Genomic DNA, 18,014 nt, shown 5'->3' with positions numbered 1-18,014 from the left:
GATGTTGTGAGTACCTCTTTCCAATCTGGTTGATCTTAGGGTCTTTAGGGTGGCTTAAGCTTCTACCTCTGCATTGGTCTGAACAGCCTGGAGCCTGTCTACTGACAGAGGGTGATCAGGGAGAGAAATCAAGGACAGAGAATTCAAGCGTTTTCCATTTGAAAGCTTAACTTCCTCAATACAAACTCATGGGATGAGACCTACTTGTAAATCCAGTTGTGGCTCCATCCTTTGGCCATGGAGCTGCAGGACATGACGTGCCCTCCTTCTCTCTCTGTAAGGACCTGTGCTGAAACACTTGCCCAAGGGATAGGCGACCTGGCCCACTTGCCTTTTGTTCCTCAGTGTGGTAGATCCCCACCACAACTCCACCTCTGAAACCAGTTTATTGTGCAAATAGGTGGCAAGACTGATGGACAAGGAAGACAAAAAGGGTGGCACGACAGGTGGCTGCTGTGCTCACTGCTCTTGATGCCAGTGCCTTGGGGCTGTTGCCTCTCCCTGGGTGCTGCTGGGTCAGGATTCCCCTTTGGAGAGCCCTGTGCTGCCCATGTCTTCCTATGAGGAGGGTCCAGCATCAAACCACACAAATTTACATCTTGGATTCTCCACTGCGAAAGCAAACTAAACTCTCAAATACTTCTGAACTCTTGATGATGAGCCCAGAAATGCTTGGGTTATTAGCTGCTAATAATCGTGGAGGTACGCCAGCGCTGGGAACAGCTCGTGCTGTCATCACATCGTGGGGGTGAAAGGCTGGCTGAACAGTCAAACATCTTCATGTAGATGTTTCTGAAGAGCCTAGGTTGATGCGCTCGAAACGGGGGCTTCACCTACGGGGGGCTCTCGTGTAGCTCCTGTTAGTTTTGGGCTCTTGAAATCTTGGCCCGTGTGCAAGTCAAGCTGGCTTTATTCAGCTCACTCTTTCCTAAACGGCAGGCAGTGCCTTACTCTGAAATGGGAAGGAATGTGCCTCTGGTATGCCGAGACTATGGATTTCTGATGATATCTTGTGAAATGTTTCTGACTGGGGTTCTGGCCTCTTGCTTCCTGGGATGTGGGTTTCACTTCGCACTGACTTGCAGTGAAAAATATGCGATGGCAGTTTGAAGAATTGTGTTTTCCACCCTGCTCCCAAGCCAGATGCTTTTCCCCTAGGGGCACATCTTTCTTTTTTAATTTTTTTCCTCCCCAGGCTAAGGTTTTAAACTGGATTCCTACTGGTAAGGTTTCCTCCCTTTCGTGTTGTGCAAGGACCTGGCAGTAGGGTCAGGACTTGTAATTTGCAGATGACCTGAGGTCTTGTGATCCAAAGCTCCGTGAAAGAAGCTGGAAAAGGGCAGGGGGAATTTCTGTGTATTTCAGAGGGAGCAGTGTCTGATTGGAAACACATCTGGTTTTGTCTAAACTGAAATCCATGCAGGCACACCCCTTAGTATTGAAATGATAAAGTTAATTAGGTCTGACCGGGAATTTCCCAGCTTTTCCGTAGAGTGATTTTGCAGGCTGAAATGTCCAGTTGAAGGGAGAGTTTGTGCAAAATCATGTCTTAAAAAGACCTAAAAAAACCCCTTTTAGCCCATACCTAATCTGACTCTGCCACGTTCTCCCAGCAGTGACATGCCCGAGGTCCCACAAGAAGTCTGTGGCAGAGAAAGGACCAGGAGTGCTGCTTTTCTTCACCTCGGTCCTGCATTAATGGATCACTTGTTCCAGCTGGGATTGATTTCAGCCAGAGCCTGGCTTCTCCGAGGCAAGGTTAGTGTGTCCTCACCATCCGTGCTTCTACTGCCAAAGGTGGAGGAGGGGAGAAAACGGAGCTGAGATCGTGTAAAGTGATCATTACAGGAAAAAAAGAGACTGAAAACGCATTTATTTCTGCCTCCTATCTGTGACTTTTAAGCTGTCTTTGAGTAACTGGGTGGCTGCTGGGGATAGCAGGAACCCAACTATCCTCTCTGCTGTTCTCTGTCAAGATGACACAGCTCTGAAAGAAATTAGAAATATGTTTTTTCATCTTGCTGCCGTAAGAGCTTAGGTAAGTTCCTTTTCTGTCAGTGACGTAGTTGCCATCTCGCTGTTTGTCTGGCATTTCATTGCAAGAGAAGAAGAGGAGGTTGGGAGCAGCCTCTTCAGGTGACGCCTCTGTAATGGCCTTAAGAGAAGCAAACTATTAAGTCTGAAGGGCATCCTAGACTTCTAGCTAAGTTTCTAGCTTGTGTTACTGAACACGCTGTCCCGTCTCCCCTCATCTAAGGCTACACAAGCCTTAATGGGCCGTGCAAACAGCGAGGTATTATTTGTAGGCTGTGACATATCCATTTTTGCACTGGACACTGTGCTAAGCTGGGACTGATGGGTGCTATAAGTTGTGTATTACATCACTGCCATAGTTGTTGCTTATTACTTAACCCTAAGGAGAGCTTCAGACACTGCATGCATTTCAATTATAACTGCTACATTTGTTCATAACCTACAAAAAATGACCTTTTTGCAACTCTTTGACCTTTAACACATGGATAACAATGCCATATTGGCAGCACCTTGCTTTTCTGGCACTTTGGATGTCATAAAATCGCAGAACATCCCAGGCATCTCAAGAAAGTGCATGTCTTAATTTATTCCTGCCTTGAGAATATTCTTAGGCTGTTTTGCTAATCACAAAGCATGTGCACGCACCTTCTTCCCCTGCCATCTCTGAGCCTTGGCTTGAAGGATGCTTGTACAACATTCAGCTGTCCTGAGCCTTGAGTTCCTTATCTTTCTGCGGATGATGATAAGGATTTTGCAGACAATGTTTCTCACATGAAAAAAGGTCACTGAAGTGTGGAGAGAGTCTCCTTGATGTTTTTGTTTATAAGCCTAAACGAATATGGGCTCTGCAGAGGTCATCACCTCCTGCCGCTTCTCCCAGCATCAGCCTGGGTGTCACTTGTCAGTCTTTGGCTTTCCTTCCGCTTCTGTAGTAGTTGTCATGCTGCCCTGAAGGTCCTCAGATCCTGTGTTCTGCTTGACACAAGTTCTCCCTGGAAAGTGTAAATTCCTTTTAAAATGCAATTTAATGCATTTGTGTGGTATCATCTTAGTAACCCAACCTACAGTTGGAAGTTAGAAGATTCCTGCCACCCTGTCGTGGGGGAACCTGCAGACATCTGAGGCTGAAGTACCTCCAAATGGAATGATTTGATCTTAAGAAGTCAAGCCTTGCAAAGTGGATTTGTTCTTAAATGCTTTTCCCTGCTGCCAGAAAAGCTTTGGGACACTCTGCTTCTTGATTGTATCTTAAATCCTTCTCAGTCCTCACCCCTGTCTGTGACCCTGATTGGTCACCAAAGAAAAGGCGATTCCCAACTTTTTTTGTCTCAATCTGTAGTCTTGAGGACTTAAGCAAAGCATTTCAGATAAGGTCAAGGACAAAGACGAGGAAGGATTTTTTTGTTTAGGGTCACACTTTGGTTGCTTTCGTTACTAAATGAAACTAAGCATTGTGCATGATGAACTGACATGAAATTCATGCTCTCAGCTTCCCTTACTGCTTTATTAAGTGTGTTAATTGTTTTACACCCTTCTTTGCATTTTGTCTTAGATGTAGTTGACGTCAGGAGCATTGTCTTCCGTTGTACAATAGTTGGGTTTGGCTGGTAGGATCTTGGCACCAGTCTTCTGCTGTGGGCAACGCATCAGACCGGCCTCATGAGTGGAGAAGAAGTTGATGGCATTGCTTTGCTCAGAGGCTGCTGCAGTGGAGGAACTCTAATCACAGACTTAAGAGGCTTTGGGTCAATCTACAACAGAGCTGTTATAACAAGACAGAGCGAACATACTGCTATTTCCTGCAAAATCAGCCTGACTTGGAGTAAGAATCACAAGATTACTCAGTCAGAGGGCTCTGATCAGTCGTTTTTCTGGTCTGTTAAGTGTGAACCAACCTATAAGTTCTATCATTACAGCAAATACCAAAGACCAATGTAAGGGCTGAATGACCCCTCCTCTTATTTATTTTAAGCATTGCTTCATCTACATGGTTGGTCAAAGCAGGACTGGTGGTAGAAGAGCAAAGAACTTATGCCTTTCCACATGAAGTGTTTCTTCAATTTCCAGCTACTTCCTACTCGGGGAAGTGCTCTTTGCAGGTGATGCAGGCAGAAGGTAGTTGTGCACCTCTCCATTATTAACAAGGTTGATTTATTAATGTAGAGAAATCTTTCATAGAATCATAAAATCATTTGGTACATATGCATTAAAGCCCATCCAGTTCCACCCCCTGCCATGGGCAGGGACACCTCCCACTGGATCAGGTTGCTCCAAGACCCATCCAACCTGGCCTTGAGCACCTCCAGGGATGGGGCAGCCACCACTGCTCTGGGCAACCTGGGCCAGGGCCTCTCCACCCTCACAAGAAAATATTTCTACCTAATACCTCATTTCAACCTCCCCTCTTTCAGCTTAAAGCCATTATCCCTCGTCCTATCACTACAATCCCTGATGAAGAGCCCCTAAAGATAATAGATAATATAATAAAGGATATGAGGGTAAAGCCATAAGACAGAGCAGAACCAGCAAGAGCTACCCAGGAATCTTAGGAAAGAGCCCCTGCATCTTGTAGTGTGACCATAATTGGTTGGTGCCAACATCTTGCTGTGGCTTCCCTTGAGGCCACCTATGAGGACACCCATATTTAAGCTCCCGTCAGCCTGCTTTGAAAGCTGGGGTAGACCATTCTTCATTTGAGCCAGCTGGAACATGTCTCACAAGGAAGATGAATTTCTTCCTGTCCAGTACAGTGGAGAAAACCAAAATTATCCCAGAGAGCCCTGACTCTGAAGGAGCAACGCTCTTCTTTCCCACCCAAAGCAGAGGACAGGCAAACAGCGCTTGGGCAAGGCTCCAGGCTGGGTAGTGTATCTCCAGCAGGTTATTTATGAGCCTGCACAGGTCTCCATGCCCTAGTTACCCTCTCTTACATTCCCAAACTTTCTTAGCTGGCAGCATTACTTTTGAATCAGCATCCATGGAAATTATGGTCTTGCTCCATTGCACATACTTGGATGCTTATGGCTGTATGTTATCTGTAGCTCTTTAAATCTAGTGGCGTGCATTTAAGTACATTTCATTTATTAAAATTAAGGGAAACATAACTCTCTCCGTAAACGATCACCATTTTTCTCAAGACCCTCGGTTATTTTGTCTTTTTTCTTTAATTCAACATTTCAATTTTAATTTTATTTATTTATTTTCAAAGGAATACGTGCTAGCTATTTATGTGCACGCAGACCATATTTGCGTGGGTTTGGTGCTGATCGGCTGCATGTGTGTTTACAATAGCCCTTGTGTTATCCCAGCCGGCAGCCTAAAAACACTTCCAAATTATCCCACATCAGAAGCAAAGAGGGTTTGGATAGACTCCTAGGGGAGAGTCTTGAAGTGGTGCCCAAACCTCAGTCCCAGTGCTGTAAGTCAGGCGCGTGGCTGATATTTTATCCACCCTAACTCGGACTTTCGCAAGCTGTTTTGTTTGCGGAGGAAACGGGAACTTGGGAGCAATTTTAATCAGTGATTTCTTAGAGATGGGTTTCCTTCATTCCTTTGTCATTTTTCCTCTCTTGACACACATGTGTGCACTCTGCCCATGTTTTCTAAGAAATGATGGAAAATATGTGCATGTAAGCACAATGGCCAAGTTGTACTAAAACAAACCCTTCAGTGGATAAGGACCGACCTGGTTACAATTTGCGCCTCTGGAGCGACTATGCTGATTTTATGCATAAAGCATTTGAATGACTGTACATGGATGAACACTCGGGAATTCAAATTGAGCTCTGTCACTAAGCCGTTGTGTTTGCTGCTAACCTCAAAGTGGGCTGGGTAGTTCAGACCTAAATGATGCTGTAATGAAAAGCTGGAAATGCTCCAGGCTCTGTCCTTGGAAGTGTCATGAAGGTATTCATTGAAGTGTTAAGGTTGGAAGAGACCTCTAAGATCATCAAGTTCAACCATTGACACAGTACCAAAATGCCTACTAAACCATGTCCTGAAATGCCACATCTACGCGTTTTTTGAACAACTCCAGGGAAGGAGACTCCACCGCTGCCCTGAGCAGCCTGTTCCAGTGCTTTGCCATTCTTCTGGTAAAGAAATGTTTTCTAATATCCGATCTATAGCTCCCCTGGTGCAGCTTGATGCCGTTTCCTCTCATCCTATCACTTGTTACTTGGTTGAAGAGACCAGCATTGAGATTTTTAGACTGCCTCTTCTGTGAAGGAGAAATAGAAGGAGAACTGCCACTCCTTGGGGTCCTCGGCTCTCAGAGAACTTGGTTGCATGGACCAAGTGTTGATGGGCTTTCCAGGTCTGAAGTTGCCAGGCAATGCCCTAGGGTAGGGTGTCCTGAGTCAGGTGTCTCCCAGGCAAGCTGAGCTCTGCAGCTTGGAGAAACAGCAGTCCTTTGGACTAGACAGCCGAGGATATCACTAGCCTGAAAGCTTTGAGGCCTTCTTCCAGTAGGATAGGTAGTAAGGTAGAACTGTTCAGGACCCTTAACTGTAATCCCTGAAGTGTGAGGCGTGGATTGGCCCCAGCCAGTGAGACTTTGTATGCAGCCTTATGCTCAGCTGCGTACATATGCATTCGTCACCCTGAACTCCCATGAGCAACCCAAGATCTGCAGCGGTCCTTCATCAGAACGTGAAGAATCAGTTTTGTAGCTGTTTATTAGGCCAGTTTAGGTCAACAAGAATCATAGAATGGTTGGATTGGAAGGGACCATGAAGGTCGTCCTGTCCAGCCTACCTGTGGTAAGCAAAGACATCTTCAACTGGATCAGGTTGCTCAGAGCCCCATCCAACCTGACCTTGAATGTTTCCAGGCATGTGGCCAAGGATGTCAGGGGAGAATGATCCTACGTCTTTTGACAAAAAAGCAGTATTGTCTCAAACCCAAACTCCGACAGTGTGATTTCACTTCTAGAATTCTTTGCTTTTCAGCTGGGCTAAAGATGACATTGTTTCCCAAAAATGTTGACGTTACTGTGGCTTGGAAACTCAATAGCTGAGCCAGCTCTGGTCTTGCACCTTCAGTTACTCGTCTAACAGCCCGCTTTACTGCCGGAGTAAAGATCGCTTTAAAAAATGTAATTTAATACCAGCAGACGCATTGATTGAGGAATGCAAAATGATTTTATTACTATCTCATCTCAAAACCTTTTCCTTGACTGTCTGCAGTTCTGGATTGCGAGATGTATTACAGAAACACATCTGTCGTCCTTCAAAATGTGAGATAAGACGTGCTGTGGTGGTTGTTTGTCTCAAAATGAAAAAATTCCAGAGCAATGCGAGAATAATTTCTACGGTATCAAAGCTACGATCAGGTGTGCAACGTTCTGCCCATCTGAGTATTGTCTAAAGGGTTGGGGGGGACGATGTGCTTTGGGTGGGATGGACTAAGAGGTCTCGCTCTTACAGAGACTGGTAATTCCTTTAGTTGAGCTGTCTTATAGAGGTCATGCTCTGAGGCTGAGAGAAAGGCCCGAACTACTTTTTAGATGGTGCAGAATTCAGAAGAGTATGCGTGATATTTTCTTTCCTGAAAAAAAACGTTGAAACTGGGATGAGTTAACACAACTGTTGGATTTAAGGCACGTGGAGCCTTCCTTTGGGGTGGCTCACCACTGCAAGGTCTCCGCTGCAGGGTTGGTTTACATCCCTACAGGAGGATGCAAACAAAGCGGGAAGAGCCCAAAGGCCATCAGAGGTCAAGAAAACTTAAGATTTGAAGGAAATAGGGAAAGAAGACTGAGGGAAGACCTTCCCACAGTCCTCAGGGCTATCGCTTGACTCCAGGATCTGGAGCTTTTGGACTCTTTGTCTTTTCCTCTGCAACTTTATAAAAGAAATCTAGGAATCAGGTGACACCGAATGACCTTACAGAGAGAAGCAATAATTGCTCTGGAGCTTGGCCCAATCCTTGTCCTCATTAGGGCAATGAAGCTTTTATCACTTCTGCAGTAATGATGCATTTTTAAAGCGTTTCACACCTACTTTAAATCCCAATAAAGACCATGAAACTTCTTTGGTCGCGGCCACATGATATCTATTGTTAAGCAGACTGTTAAAATGAATCAACCCAGATTAAGCAGCCAAAATTACCGCTTGCTATCGCTCGCCTGAATCTGTTCCCTCAGAGACAGCCCCGTAAAGAGGCTGAATGCTGATTAAACACTTCTCCGCCAAGTGGAGTCCGAAAAATTCTGGCAAGAATTGCCTGTAGAAAGTATGGAAAAAAATGTACGAGATGTAAAAGGCTCAATGCGTCAGACTACTTGAATCCAAACTATCCCCTGCCGCAAAAGCCTTCGTTAGTGAGCCTTCCATCTGCCTGATGAGAGCTTCTGTATCCTGGCCCTGAATTTCCTTCTCTCTCCCCAGGGGCATTATCTTGTGAGTTCATTATTACTGCCGGCTGTAATTCACACTCCAATACGCGCTGCTATTAGCAAAAAAGATTAAAAAAACCCTGTTCGTAAATGGCTTTGATTTGTCTCGGAGCTCAGACTGGAGTCTTAAACTCTTCCTTGAAGGCAACCGTCCAGGGCAGGATTATGGGAAGAAAACTGAGCCCACGTGTCTTTAAATGTACTTATTGGCAATGGAAGGCAGAAGGATAAGGAGCAAATTGCTTGTGGCCTTTCCTATCGTGCTACTTGAAGAGAAGCTTCTGATCCAACTCTACGAGGTCTATTTGACCCCCAGGCAGGCTGGATCCTTGTGTGAAAGGGTGCTGCTTTGTGTTCCGCAGCCTTCAAATAACACTCATGGCTTGTGGAAAGCTAAACGGAGAGTGATAGCTCTCTCGCTTGCTGGTGAACATGGCTTTGATTTCACCTTCCACCCCTGGGATGGTTGTTCTTGAGCCGAGGGCTATACCAAATTCAGACATTCTTCTGTGTTACCGCAAACAAGTTCCAAAAAACAAATCACTGCTTTTGTAAATTTTCCTTTTCAGTCTCTTTCCCCCTATCTGCTCTTCCCTCTCCCCTTCTCTGTGAGCACGCGCGTCAGTGAGTCTTAAGGGAGCAACCACGCTTGTTTGCAATGAAGGAATTTAATCTCTTGGTAATTATAGATGGAAAATTATAACATGAGAGTGTTTTCGCTTGAACAGAGAGGCATTCCTGCCAAGGCTGGGGTTGTCTTGGAAGTCAGAATCACAGGATGCTGGAAAATACGTGGGTAGAATTTCTTGTGGACGGAGAAAGTGGGTGCAACACCACTGACTTCAGTGGAACTCCGATTCGTGTCCGCTGAGGATGCAGCTCCTGTGGAACCATGCTGAGATCCTGAGAAATGCTGTTGGGTGAAGGCTTGCCTTCCAAAACGCAGCAGATGACGTTGAAAACCCAGCAACCTTTTTAATGATATTAAATAATGATATTTATGGTTCCACCCACCAGCAAGGTGTAGTCTGGCTCTTTGGTCCAAGTGACATCTGGTGTCAATAGGTGCTTTTGACTTCTTCACTGCTGTTTCATTAAAAGCAAATAACTTTCATGCAGGGCTAGCGGAGGAGCCACCATCTCAGCTGATGGATGTGCCAAGCAGCCCAGAGCTGAGGAAACAGAATGAAACCTGGGGGTGAGACACCTTCTACAATGCTCCTTTTCACTTTACGCTGCCTGGAATATATATAACAACGCAACTTCATAGCAAAGATGCATTTCGAGCTGTTCTGTATTTTTCAAGTGATGTGTGAACGTTCATCTCTGGCTGAATTGTGTAATGGTAATGGTGAAGTTATGAATGGTCCCACAAAGCGGTGGAACTTCTGGCCATGTTTGGGAACAGGGGCACCTTGAGAGAGGTGGAAATAACAGCCTTTATTAAGGGAGAAAAAAACACCTTTCTCTGTTGTGGAAGCTGCTGCTAGGTCTGGGTGGAGGCAGACTTTCTGTCCTACACATGTGAATGTCCCCTTCCTGGGGGTGTTCAAGACCACCTTGGATGGGGCTTTGAGCAGCCCGATCCATTGGGAGGTGTTGGGGCTTTGGAACTGGATGATCTTTAAGGTCCTTTCCAACCCAAACCATTCTATGATTCTATGAAACACAACAGCGACCATGGACTTGCACCTCTTACAAGGTTTGTCATCTTGCAACCCTCAGTAATTTTCTTCTATTTATTTTTTTTTTCCAGAAAATACTTGTCCAGAAGCTGGTCAAGGTCATATAAAACCATCTAATGACCAGTGTGTCAGTCAAGGAGATGTGCCCTGGTTTCTCCTGCCCAGGTGGCCACCACCACCTCTGCCCAGCCACAGTGCTCACCCCAGTGTACGCAGCAGAGGGGATTTCAATGGACCTGATGGCAAAGCCTGAGATAATTATTCCATTGTACTTACACTGGAGTAATTTATTTTGGTAGGTCATGTATTTTTGCTGAAAATACTCTATGTTGAAACAGGACCGCAAGTGATTGTGCCATTGGGACTGCTGTAGCTGAGGAAGTGCAACTGCAGACGTTGCTGTGGTTGTAGTTGTGCCTTTTTTTGTAGCTGAATCACTGCAGTTTGGGTGCTGATTTACACCTGAACTGAGGAATTATCATGTTGGCTGGGTTTGTCTATCGGAATCATAGAATGCTTTGGGTTGGATATAGGTAATCCAGTGCAATCCCTCTGCAGGAGCAGGAACATCTTTAACTCAATTGGGTCGCTCACAGCCCCATCCAACTTGACCTTGGGTCAGCTCCAGTAACCACTGGGGACGCGATAGTGGGTGAGGGATAGTGCAGATGTGCAGCCATCCTCTGGCTTTCCAAGCAGCGCTTGTCTCCATCCTTTGATTGGAAGTCATTAGCTTTGCAAATGAAGTTGAAAACTCCATTTCAGTGCCTTTTTGGAAACCATCCCAAGTAAAATTAGGCTGACTTGGCACGAAAACAGGAGAGGAGTTTCACGTGGGGCTTTGTCTCATTTCCACCACTCTGGTATTGCTGCCCTTTTAATAAAGCTGCTGTGGTTATGGGGGAAAGGCTTAAAGGAAAAGTAGAAGAAAGCAAAGAAAAAAGAAGGTTGACAATGGAAACTGCTCTTCCTTAGAGTGTCACCTCTTAGAGGAGGAACGAAAAGCCCTGCTCCCACCAGCTATGAGATCACACACATCTCATAGCAACAACGGGATGACAGTGGTGGGAGCAGGACATCTTTCTGAAGGCAGAAGGTTTCATGGTGTTGATAATCTTTGAGGTATTTTTAATTCCTTTCAACAATTTGCCTCTCCTTTGTTGGCAGCAAGCAAGTTGGGCTCTGGAGAGAAGAAAACAGCTCATTGCTTGCCAAATTCCCCGAGATCCTGTCCTAGGTTTTTTGTCTGAGGACATCAGAAGGCTCACTTCTTCCCTGCCATCATCTTTTGGCAGGAAAAAGCCGTGATGAAGCCGTGGGAGATGGTGCATTAGCTCCGTTGGTGGAGCCATCCAGCAAGTCTTTACTTGGGAAGCCAGGACAGCACTTGGGTCTCTGCCTGCTTTGCATTACCCTCCCTGAAGCGTTGGCTCATTGTTGACCCCACAGGGGGGCTGGAGGGATCCCACAGCATGCACGCCAACCCAGAGGGCCTAGTGAGCAATTTCTGGCCACCTCTAGGGATAATTTGCATTTCTTTTGGTCGCACCGGCCCACCTTAATGAGCAGTTCTGCCTTGCGTTTGACTTTTTTTTTTCCCAGGATAGCAGATTTTGGAGGTTACAAAGAAGCAGAAAATCTGCAAACTTTATTAAAGAGGAAAACGTTTAATAAAACGCGAAACCAGAGCATATTCTGCGGTGCTCTGGAAATGCTCCCGGCGTTCCCTGGTGTGAACACACAAGGACGCCCCGGCAAACTCTGCAGCACCTCTCAGGTGCCTTTTTCTCTTCTAACTCCAAATTTTACTAATACAACTTCACTTTGGGCTGAATATCCCAGCAGATCTATTGGCTTGTTTAACGGAGAGGTAGTTCATACGTTCCAGCTCTCTGCAGCTGAACGTAGGAATTATCCAGCGATGGTTGTGGTCTGCAGTCCCATGGCAGTGGGTAGTGACGTGAGAAAAACTGGAGGAACACTGCAGGTGGGTAATTGTCCAAAAGAGATAAACAGAGATATTGGTTATAGATATCCTTATTTTCCACATAAATGTCAGTTGTTTCTTTGATTCTTCTAAGCTCTGCCTCAGTATCTTATATCCTTTGGCCCTTGTTTTGCTGGTTGCGTGTCATTCCATCTGTTTCATGGTGGTGTTTTTGTCTGTTAAAAATAGATTTCTAAAAGCAGATTTTTCTTTTTCTTTGCCTGTATTTCCCCTCGTAAAAAACTCATTGCCAAGTGAAACCCTGCATCAATCACCAGTAGTTTCTACATATGAAAAAGAGAATAATTTGAATTCAAATGTGACTTCACAACTTAGAGTTTTGTGTGTTTTCCCCCAGGGTTTGAAATAGGTATCATTATGTATTAATGTCAAGGTAAATTGTAACTATCATTATTTTAATTTTTTTTTTGGGGTGGGGGGTAGTGTAGAAGGTTAAAATTATTAATAATGAGCCTTTTGGACAACTTCACTTAAAACTTTGATACTTGAAAGCTGTGAAAGATCTGGGAAAGGCTGTCAGCTTTTTTTTTGATGCTTAGTTAAAAGGATAATTGCGATTCTGGGAAGGGGCTTGTTTATCCCTGATGGGGCTTATTTTTCCCTATATTGTTGCTGTTGGTGGAAACCCATTCCAGGCTCTTCTCCTAGACTTTACTCAGTACAGGACTTGCTTCTGGAAGTGCTGTAGCACATAACCAGAACTTGTGGCTCTTAGAACTCATTCGGAGTGAACCAGCCTTGCACTTTCCTCGCTGGGCTAATGCCATACCAGTTTAAAAGCTGCAACGCTGAAAGAAAAACAAAGAAGAGGATTAGACCAAACTAGTTCCAGAGCACACATTGTACATACTAATGTCTTGTTGAAACAGGAGGAGGCTGAAAAAAACTGCTGCCAGTGCTTTAATGAGAATGCAAGCTTGCTTTCTGAATCCTTGCCTCCTTTTGCCAATCAGATAGGGAGGATTCTGCATTGCTGAAGGAGCCAAGCTAATAAGATTATGGTTTATCGCTTTGGAAAATAAACTGCACCACTGAAAGAATACAGTTTATCTAGGAATTGCCCTAAACCCTCAGTGTGATGGCTGGACTCTCCTCCTGAGGTTGGTTAGGGCAAAGCAGTGAACCTTGCATGTGTTTCCATATAAATAACTGCGTCTCCAAGCGAGAAACCCTTGAGCCGCTTTACATCCCCTGTTTCATCTGAGCCAAGCAGTGGTCTGAGCGAAGTCAGATGTGGCCAGAAGCAAATGTGTAAATTCTAAATCGAGTGTTTCAAATTTCACAGAATTTGTTGTATTGACATAACTGCATATACAGAAAACTTACAGCCCTTAGGATTTTCCCCAAGTGCTGCCACTTAATGGTTCTGCCGGCTGTGGGGACAGCAGAAGCACACTGTCTGCAAGCAGAGGAGGAAAACCTCTGCAAGTGGTCATCTTCACCGATGCCACACGCAGCTGTAAGAAGATCCGTAGCATCCACTCATGTTTCTCCACCTCTGCAGCTCTGCCGTCTCCCACCACTCGCATCCTCGGGGCATCCTCAGTGCGCGGCAGCAGCACTGAGACCCCAAAAAGGGTTACGGGATAAGAAATGCTTTCAGTTCTTTGCCTGTTTCTCTTGGATTTTAGAAGTAATTTTACAGTTGTGTTTCTTTATTCCTTACGAAATCCCCTGCTGTGCAGAGCAGACAGCGCTACTGGAGAGAGAGAGAGCTCTCTGGAAAGAAAGAGTATTCACTCAGTGCTGTTACTGCAAGGTAGGGGAGAGGCTATCTCAGCAGCCCTTAAACAACTAGCTCCATCCGAGTCCAAGTGCATGAAGAGCAGCTGTCAGTCAACACGTATTTATGGTAGTCTTGATGGATGAGGATTTAACCCTTTCCATTCCGTTTCCCTATTGGTATGCTAAAGGGTCTGGCTTATAGCGTCAGGAGATACAGCTGCAAGATGAACTTAGCCTTGAGCTCTTTCAACCCTTCCCTCTCCTGTTTTGCTTTTCACCAGCAGGAAAATATTTGCAAGAGGGCATTGGGCTAAAGGTGGCTTGCTTTAGCTCTGGCATAGGCCACATAAACAGCTCCTGGGGGCCGACTCCCAGGACCACCAAAGTCAGTGGCGTGAGTCCCACCATCACTTAAGGCTTTGCTAGACTCGCTCCTAGCTGGTTATCAGAGAAAGCGCGGGCTGTAGTTTCCGTGCTAGGAATTCCTGACGTTTATGGACTTTTGACTTAGTTATTTTTGGAAAACATTCGTTATGGCTTGGCATCCTGCCTAATCACTCCTCACGGAGTATCGGTAATTCAGTCTGTTTGGGGAATTCAGAGGTTTCCCCCTCCTGTGTCCAATTTTTATATACAGAGCTTTGTACCAATCTGAGCGCTAACGGCGGTGCCAGTTTTCCATTAGAAAGCGAATGGTAATCCTCCCTTCTCGCTTTATCCAAACAAACCCGGTGTGCCACATTCCTCCTGTCTGCTGCTACGGTGGAGAAGCATTCCTGGGAAAGCCTAACTGTGATGTGAAAAGAAGCAAGATATGAGAGAGAGGAAAATTTGGAGGTCATCTGCTTGGAGGGAAGCTGGTGCTCTGGGGCAAATACCTGGTGATCAAATTGCCTGCCATTCCCATGGGTGGCAATTTGAGTGCAAATGCTCTAGTGAAGCGCTGGGGAAACCTCTTTGGGCTTCAGGGTGCCACAGCTACACGTTTTTTGAACACCTCCAGGGATAGAGACACCACTACTACTCTGGGCAGCCTCTGCCAGTGCTTCACCACTCTTCTGGTAGAGAAATTTTTCTTAATGACCAATCTGAGCCTCTCCTGGTGCAGCTCGAGGCCATTTCCTCTCATCCTATCACTTGTTACTCAGGAGGAGAGAACAGAACTCACCTCACTGCAACCTCCTTTCAAGGAGCTGTAGAGGGTGATAAGGTCTCCCCTCAGCCTACTCTTCTCCAGGCTAAACAACCCCAGGTCCCTCCACTGTTGCTCATAAGTTTTGTGCTCCAGACCCTTCACCAGCATTCGTTGCCGTGTGCTAAAACAAAGACATGAAACTCTGGGAGTTAGACTCTCCTGGACTCCCCACCTGTAGCTCCGAGGCAGTGCTTAAAAGCCCAGTTTTAAACATGAATGCATGTGGGTTCTTCTTCAGTTCACGGCTTTTGAAGAGGAATTTTAGGAGGACTTTTTCCCCCTTTTACAGGGAAAGTTGTATTTCTCACCCACAAGTCGAGAACAGACGATTTTAAGATACAAATATTAAAGCAGAGTTTTGAATTAAGGAACTCGCTACTGTTTCTCCCCCGCTCTGCCATCCTCACTAGCTCTCAGAAAAGGCACTTGGGATTTCTCAGCATCTTCCTAAATTCTGAGGCTCTCCATGGTTTGTCCTTGCCAGCCTCACTGCAAAGCACCACCATCCTGCTGGGATCTATGAAACGGGAAAGGGATTTGAGGTGATTAAATAAGGGGTATCTGTGAAAACCAAATTACAGCCAGTAATTAGATAGGGATGAAGCATCTTCCCTTCTGACCTGCGGGCGCCTGCATAACTTTGACCTGCATTCAATGAAGCCCACATCCCGAGGGCTGACATTCGCCTTGACGTACGCCTTTTCCATCTCCCAACAAACAAGAAGTTGCAGGATGCCTGTCAGGGCAGGATTTGCCCTTTAGTATCAATAACTTCTCTGACGGGTTATTTACTCTTTCATCTCCCAGCCATTACTGCTGATTTATGCAATCTGCGGCTCTGCAAATGCAGCAGCTGCGGGGAAGAGGAGATGAGAAGCAGAAACCCCACCGGCTTCCGAGGAGATGTCTTCTCCAGTAATAAATCTGCAGTGGAGGAAAGCCTGCTCTGGTCCCCTGTGCATGCTCCGGTGCGTTAGGAAAGCACCGAACACCCAAACGATGCCATCCAAAAGGAAACGTTGCCTTTTTGTTTCTTTCCTCTGTAGCTTTCTGGGATGCTGGATGCTTTACGATCGCTTTGGCTGGAAGATGCCATTGACTCAGTCGTCTCCTAACACATTCAGCTGTCAGCGTCTCTCACCAAACATCATTCTCCCTCCGTCACGCATGAGCACTCACATGTAGAGCTCCCCAGGCACAGACTGGAGCCCACGGGGATTACAAAAGGAATGGGGATTACAAAGAAATGTAGTATCTGTCAAGTCGGAGACTGTGTGGCTCTGATCAGTGATTAGAGCCACACAGTGCGAGGTGCTATACAAATTGCTACCGATGGAGATGTTCTTTGCCCTACAGAGCTCGTGGTGCTTGGCTGTTAATCTCACTGTGGGGGCTCCGGGTCATTTCTGCCACCGCTGTTGAATGCTGGAGATGTTTACTGAGTTATCCCTCGCGTTGCGTGAGTGACGGTGGTGGCAGCGGTGGGCAGGATGGATTTAGAGGTGATTGCCTGGTGCCTCCTGGTGCTGTGCTTAATAAAGGCGTGTAATTGTCACTTGAGGTGCACCCTGGGTAGATTGACAAGGTGATGGGATGGAGACCCACCTCACCTTTTCGTCCTGCAACGCGAAAGGGGATGAGGTGCCTCACCACATGGGCCTTGAGAATTAGTCTATTTTCATTATGTAAATGAAACAGGAGTATAGCAATAACGTCCTTTAATGGAGAAGCACGCTGACAATGGACAGCACAACTAATACCAAACAAATCAAGTGTCGCTGGGACAATTCCCTTTCCCATTTTATCTGAAATACCTACCGTGTGCTTGCTAAATTTGCTGAAATAACCTGGTAATGAGCCCTTTTTTTTTGCAAGGAAAAATGCTTTTTTGTTTTCTCCTCTAAATTGGAAGGCTTTCCCCTATTTGAGGCTTTCTCTCTCAGATTACCAATTTGCTTTCCCAAAGGAATTGCAAACTACGTAGCAAAACCTCTACTTGTGGCAGCAGATAAACAAATGAAACATGCAAATTATTTGAATACCATACACTGTATTTAAAAAAAAAAAAGAGGGTATTTTTGTCTTATTTCTGTTTGTGTTTTGTTTTACACGCTCCTTGTTAAGTGCACGATCTGGTTTCTGGCATCTGAGCTTCTGATGTGAAAGGGAAAGCCTGCAGCTGTTAGCACTGAGCCTGGTGAAGGGCTCGCTTGCTCTCCTTTCCAGTCGGATCTCTCACCTTCCAGGTCAGGTTTGCTCTGCTCCTCACCCACTCTCCTGATGCTTCCCCGTGGCCTTCTCCAATTCTGTGGGACAACTGATAAGATTTTTCTCTTCAGTGAAAAAGCAGTGTTGTCTAAGTGGCAGGTGGGTGTTTGAAGTTTGACCGCTCTGGTGAGATTTGTGGGGACGGTCTGCTCTCCTCCGACCGGGAATTGCCACGTGTTGGAGAGAAGGGGTTTGGTTTCACCGGGTGAAAATCATCTGAAGTGTTGGGTTACATAGGGCCCAAGATTGTCCTTGTCCGTTCGGGTGAGGGTCTTGGGTGCATGCATGGTGCATGTCTTTATCAATGACCTGGATGAAGGCATCGAGTGCACCCTTAGCAAGTTTGCAGATGACACTAAGCTGGGAGGAAGTGTCGATCTGCTGGAGGGTAGGGAGGCTCTGCAAAGGGATCTGAACAGGCTGGACTGCTGGGCCGAGACCAATGGGATGAGGTTCAACAAGGCCAAATGCCGGGTCCTGCACTTGGGGCACAACAACCCTATGCAGCGCTACAGACTGGGGGAAGAATGGCTGGAGAGCTGCACGGAGGAGACGGACCTGGGGGTGTTGGTTGACAGTGACTGAACATGAGCCAGCAGTGTGCCCAGGGGGCCAAGAACGCCAATGGCGTCTTGGCTTGGATCAGAAATGGGGTCACCAGCAGGTCCAGGGAGGTGATTCTCCCTCTGTACTCAGCACTGG

At 46.0% G+C, this 18,014-nt stretch overlaps 1 long non-coding RNA gene across 9 annotated transcripts in view; it reads left to right on the top strand.

The window, feature by feature from the left end:
- The first annotated feature begins 1,530 nt into the window (after positions 1-1,530).
- The window catches only part of LOC128852576 (uncharacterized), a 103,617-nt gene continuing 87,133 nt past the window's right edge, over positions 1,531-18,014 (top strand). For 4 of the 9 annotated variants that reach the window (XR_008450536.1, XR_008450534.1, XR_008450537.1 and 1 more), the window contains exons 1-3: positions 1,531-2,038; positions 10,188-10,411; positions 11,284-12,103. This is a non-coding gene — a long non-coding RNA (uncharacterized LOC128852576). The remainder of the gene's footprint in view (positions 2,039-10,187; positions 10,412-11,283; positions 12,104-18,014) is intronic. The other 5 variants (XR_008450533.1, XR_008450529.1, XR_008450531.1 and 2 more) reach the window with 5 other exon arrangements.

Source organism: Cuculus canorus, chromosome 6 (assembly GCF_017976375.1).
Source record: "Cuculus canorus isolate bCucCan1 chromosome 6, bCucCan1.pri, whole genome shotgun sequence".
Taxonomy (NCBI): Eukaryota; Metazoa; Chordata; class Aves; order Cuculiformes; family Cuculidae; genus Cuculus; species Cuculus canorus.
The sequence above is the reverse complement of the archived record's forward strand: the minus strand, read 5'-3'. Positions and strand labels throughout refer to the sequence as shown.